Source organism: Palaemon carinicauda, chromosome 24, assembly GCF_036898095.1.
Source record: "Palaemon carinicauda isolate YSFRI2023 chromosome 24, ASM3689809v2, whole genome shotgun sequence".
NCBI lineage: Eukaryota > Metazoa > Arthropoda > Malacostraca > Decapoda > Palaemonidae > Palaemon > Palaemon carinicauda.
The window spans coordinates 35,162,479-35,168,798 of NC_090748.1; positions in this window are offsets into that span (position 1 = coordinate 35,162,479).

Here is a 6,320-nt window from a genome sequence, read left to right on the forward strand (position 1 = left end):
CTCGCAGAGTTAAACAGTAGGGTTAACTACACGACCCACTGCTACCACAGATCTCTTAAGTTCCTCTACTTGCTTCGCATAGTGGCGAAAGAACACCCTGGAAGATTTCCAGCCCGTGTATGACCGGAGATGTTCAAAATCCATACAATTAAAGAAATTTAGGGATGAGGCAACTTTCCTCGGATCGTGACCTGCGGGTGTACTGTCAGGATCCGCTCTGCGAATAAAATATGTCATTTTCGCTCTGAGTTGATTCAGAGATAAATTTGAGCCTGATGTTTCTCCCCTGAATAGTTGACTACCCTTGAAGTCTGAAGTTCTACGAAGATAGACCTTTAGGCATTCTACTGGACATAGAGATGCATCTTCTTTCAGAGGGCAGATTCTCCAGGGACCCCACCTGTTGGTGGGTAACTCATTCTTGGCGAGAAACGTAGGATCCGGAAACAGGTTCAGCTCCCCCCCATCCAGGAACTGAACACGACCTGCCTCTCTCGAGAGGGCTACGATCTCACTAACCCTGGCCCCGGACGCGAGTGCAAATAGGAAAATAACTTTTTGCGTTAAATCCTTTAACGCACATTCTTCATTGCTCAACAGGGAGGCGAAATGAAGAACTTTGTCTAAAGACCATGAAATGGGCTTTGGAGGTGCTGAAGGTCTGAGCCTAGCGCAGGCTTTCGGAACTTTATTAAAGATCTCGTTACCTAGGTCGATCTGGAAGGCAAATAAAATGGGTCTCATCAAAGCCGATTTACATACTGAAATCGTGTTAGCTGCCAATCCTTGGCCATGGAGGTGGATGAAGAAAGATAAGCAGAAGTCTGTTGAGATCTCCTGCGGATTCTTTGCCTTTACAAAGGCCACCCACTTTCTCCAAGATGACTCATATTGCCTTCTAGTCGATTTGCACTTGTATTCCTCTAGGAAGTCTATGCTAGCTCTCGAAATCCCGAAACGCTTTCTCACCGCTAGGGCGAGAAAATCATGAGCTGCAGGGTCTGGGTTTTCTGTAATGAAGCGCAGACAGTCGACTTCTGGACTCGCTGGGTCAGAACTGGATGTGGTAGCGGCACGAACTTCATCTGTAGTTCCAACGCCAAGGGGAACCACATACTGTTCGCCCACTTGTGGGCCACTATTGCCGCTACCCCCCTTGAAGGATCTCAGTTTGTTGAGGACCCTCAACAGAAGGTTGTGAGGAGGGAACAGATAAATCCTGGACCACCTGTTCCAGTCGAGGGACATTGCGTCCACTGCTTCCGCTAAGGGGTCCTCGTACGGGGACACGTACAGGGGCAACTTCTTGTTGTCTTTCGTCGCAAAGAGGTCTATTTCCAGTTCTGGGACTTGATTCAGAATGAAGGAAAATGATCCTGCGTCTAAGGACCATTCCGACTCTATCGGTGTGAACCTGGATAGAGCGTCCGCTGTCACATTGCGGACTCCTTGAAGGTGAACTGCCGACAGGTACCACTTCTTCTTTTCTGCCAATCGGAAAATGGCTAACATCACTTGGTTGAGAGGTGGAGACCTCGAACCTTGTCGATTCAAACATCTCACAACCACCTCGCTGTCTGTCACCAATCTTATGTGGATCGAGTGACGCGGGGAGACTTTCTTTAAGGTAAGGAGCACTGCCATAGCTTCTAGAAAGTTTATATGAAAGGTCCTGAATAGCTTGGACCAAGTCCCCTGGACTTTTTTCCGATGAGAGTGACCTCCCCATCCCTCCTTTGAGGCGTCTGAGTGAATCGTCATCGACGGGGGAGGTGGCTGAAGAAGAACCGACTTCTTTAGATGTCTGGCTTGGGACCAAGGTCTGAGAAGAGTACGTAGCCGAGGCGGCACTGGTCTTCTCAGGTCTCTTCGCGCGTTTGATGCATACCTTCTCCAAACTCCGGTTGCATCCTTTAGCTGTGCTCTTAGCACTGGGTCTGTCACTGAAGCAAACTGGAGAGAGCCTAGTACCCTCTCCTGTTCGCGTCTTGATATCCTTTTGGAATCTAGAAGTCTCTTGACAGAGCCCGCTATCTCCTTCCTTTTCTTCATTGGGATGGAGAAACTGTGTGACAAAAGGTCCCAGTGGATTCCCAGCCACTGGAACTTTTGGGATGGAGAAAGTCGAGACTTTTTCTTGTTGATCTTGAAGCCTAGGTACTCTAGGAACTGGATCACCTGACTGGAAGCTTGTAAGCATTCGGTCTCGGATGCTGCCCACACCAGCCAGTCGTCCAGGTAGGCTACTACCTGAATTCCCTTTAGGCGTAATTGTTTGAGAGCTGCGCTCGCAAGCTTCGTGAAAATCCTTGGGGCTATGTTTAGCCCGAATGGCATGGCTCTGAAGGCGTACAGTTTCCGTTGTAGCCTGAACCCTAGGTAGGGGGAGAGTCGACGGCTGATTGGGATGTGCCAATAGGCGTCTGACAAGTCTATAGAGACTGAGTATGCCCTCTTGGGCAGTAAGGTCCTTATGTGTTGCAGTGTTAGCATCTTGAATTTGCAATTCACTATGAACTTGTTGAGTGGTGACAAGTCCAGAATGACTCTGAGCTTTTCCGAGTCTTTCTTGGGAACACAAAACAGCCTCCCTTGGAATTTGATGGACTTCACCTTTCGGATCACATTTTTCTCCAACAGTTCTTGAACGTACTCCTCCAAAATGGGGGTGGAGTGTTGGAAAAACCGAAGGCATGGGGGTGGAGTGCTGTACCAGCTCCAACCTAGTCCATTCTTGAGTAGGCTTTGGGCCCAGGGATCGAAGGTCCAGCGATCCCAAAATTTCATTAGTCTCCCTCCTACCGGTATCGTTTCACTTGGACTGCCGTCCTGAGGTCTTGCCTCCTTGACCACGACCACCTCTGAATCCCCTTCCCCTTGAGGGGCGCCTAGACGAGCCTCTGGCTGCTCCTCTAGGCTTTGCACGAAAGGAAGAAGACTGTCCTTCGAACGTTGGGGTGAATGTGGTTGACTGACCTGGCACAGCCTGGGGTACCCACTGAAAAGTAGTCGGGGTTTGTGCCACCATCTGGGGCACTGGAGGCAAAGGCAATTGCAGTTGCTGTTGCTGTCTATAAGGCTTGGCTGGCCGAGATGGTAGCCTAGTCCTCATATTCTTCCTCTTTGGTTGAGGACCCTCATCCGGGGAAGATTTTCTTTTGATAGCCAGGCCCCACTTCTGGAGAAGGTTTCTATTCTCCACGGCGGCCTTATCAACAACCTCTTTGACCACATCGGTAGGGAAAAGGTCTTTTCCCCAAATGTTGGAGGATATTAACTTCCTTGGCTCGTGTCTCACCGAAGCCCCGGTGAACACGAACTCCCTGCAAGCTCTCCTTGCCTTGACGAAGCCATAAAGGTCCTTCGTCACTGTGGCTAGGTGAGACTTAGCCACAACCATGAACATTTCATGGACCTTAGGGTCACTTGCCATCGTCTCAAGAGTAGTCTGATGAGACATTGAGGCAGCCAGTCTTTCTTTTGTCTCGAACTCTCTTCGTAAAAGAAATTCGGACAACTTGGGGAGGTCCTCGCCGAATTGCCGTCCGGCAATATCAGCCTCCAACTTTCCCACTGAGAATGTCAGATGGACATCCTTCCAGTCCTTGTGGTCCATAGGCAGAGCCAGCGACAAGGGTTTACACTCCTCCAGGGAGGGGCAAGGCTTGCCGGCCTCGATTGCCTTTAGGACAGCCGCAAACCCTTTTTGTAAAAAGGGGAAGGCTCTATCAGAAGAGGACACAAAAGAAGGGAGCTTCTTGCTCAATGCTGCTACCTTCGAATTCGAGAAGCCCCTCTCTTTCATCGAGGATGAAAGTAGGGCTTGAGCCTTAGCATGGTCCATAATAATGACCTCTTTCGGCTCTGTCTCCTCCCTTGAAGCTGGTTCTTTTCTCAGCCGGACATAGCAGTCCGGATATGATGCCTTGCTGGGCCAGAATTCTACCTCCTCTAGGAGAACTGAACCCAGCTTATCCGAAATGACGATCTTACCAGTCGTCATTGGCATGTGCTCAGCATACCTCCATGGGTTAGCATCTGAGCATATGGGAAGGTCTTTCACATTGAGCTTTTTCCGGGGCCCATGTGATTCTGCTAGGGACTGCATACGCAGTTCCATTGCAGCCGCCTTCTCCTGATTCTCCTTCTGCATTTGTTGGATCATTCCAACAATCGAAGAGAGGGCCTGTCCCAGTTCTACTGGGAGACCAGCGGATGTTGAGGGGATGGGCTCCGGCATCTGAACCGGAGTAGCCGACACCTCGTCGACCCCATCCTCTGCGACATCCGGGGTTTGAACTTGATCCTGACCTTCTGCCAGGAGGTCTTCTTCCAAACCTTCGTCCACATCAGACATCCTGTCACACAACTGGATGTCTTGCATCGCTTCTGCGACTTCCTCGTCCACCTGGACTAGGTCTTGGGGGATCTCCTCTTGAGGCTGGGGAATCACTGCTTCAGCTGATGCCTGGGGAAAAAGATACGCCCTCATCTTCTCACTAGGAAGATAAGGGCCAGAGGTGTTCTTCTTGAAGCCCCTTACCCAAGTACGGAGCTTTTCCCTAGCTATATCCCTTGATTCCGTCGTTCTAGGGGAATCAAAAGCCTCAGTAATCAGGTTAGTGCATACAGTACATACCTGAGGGTCCCAATACTGGAGATCATCCTTGGAGACAGCGCATGCTGCGTGTCTCCTACAAAACTCATGTCCGCAGAGGTTCCTGCTACGGACATTGCAGAAAACATTTCCGCACTTCGGAGGGTCCTCCTGTAAAGAGAAAAAATTTCCATGAGTATCAAGTGAACTATGTATCACTGGATATGCATAGTATAGCATAACAATTCATAAAGGAAAGACACACACTTGTGTTTCCCTCACAACCCATTGTTGCAGCTTTCCAGATAATAAAATCAAAATTGGTTTATCTCCACTAGAGTAACCAATGCAAGGTTTCCAGAGGAAACAGGTGGAGCTCACACCTAGGCAATGATTTTAAAATCCTGGATAATAGACGGGGAAGACTCTGCTTCCTGTCTGAGGGCAACAGCAAAGGGCTGTGCAAGAAAACACAATAGTGTTAGAAGATACAGTGCTGTACCTAAACTTTTACTATAGTTTTCTTCTTACTGTATATGCTATACAGAAGAATACTAGTACAGTATAGGAGGATGTGTGCCGGCCTGCCTTTGCCGGCCGGCACACACCACAATTAGCTTTAAAGTATACTACTTAACAGCTATAGGGCGGCAGCCTTCTGGTTCAAATGCCTGTGCCGGCGGCAGTAGCTGCCGGCCAGCAACAGCCAGTGTTGGCCGGCAATGACTGCCGGCCAGTAACTACACAAGGTAGTACCTAGCTGCCGGCCACACTCTTGGTGACCGGCAGACAAGGACTGACATAAGCCGGCCGGCAAAGGTACAAGACCGATGCCAGCCGGCAGCAAAAGAACCAGAAGACTACACCTGCCCGGCTGTCTGCCTCATAGGCCGGCAGCCGGGACAGGTACAGCACTAGAAGAAAATAGAATGGATGCCGGGATAAGAGTGTACACGACCCCCCAAGCCCGGCAACCGAAAGAGTGCATATAAGGAAGGGGAGAAACTTAATTCAGGCTTCCTTGACCAATGCCGTCCGGCTCTGTCGGCAGGCATGGATGAGGGACCAAGAGAGGTCTGGGCAGCACTCGAAAACATAAGACCCTTGCCGGCCAGCATCTCAGCCGGCCGGCAATGGCCTTAGTCAATTCCACATCCCAACCTATACTAGGTCCAGAAGTAGAATGACGTACAGTACAGTAATACCCCTGCCGGCCAGCTCTGCCGGCCGGCAGGGTACAGTACAGTAATGGCAAGGCCATTACGGAGATAGAGGGGGAAGGGACAAAAGGGTCCTGCCAACCTTGCTTTAGTGACAGATCACCCGCAGCCAAGAACTCTGTCTTAGCCTAAGGGAGATCTAAGGGAAAGGGCCAGCAATACTTGCCAGCTTCCAAAGCAACAAAGCAAGGAAGGCGTTGCTATTCCCAAGGGAAGATTTTATCCTCCCCAAGAACAGCAACAGGACTTTAGTCTGGTCGATCACAAAGGGAGGAATCATACTACAGAAACCTTCGATAGTGACCTAAGGGAGCTAAGCTCCCTTTAAAAGTGTTAGGTCAGCGAGGGGAACTCTGCCCCAAGCCAGACAACACGGACCAGACTAAAAAACTCTGTTGTTCTGTCCCTCTTTGAACCAGACTCTGCTGGAACAGGAAGGTACAGTAACACCCTAGTATAGTTTTATCGAAAATAAATTCAGAAAAAACCACTTAGGGATAAGC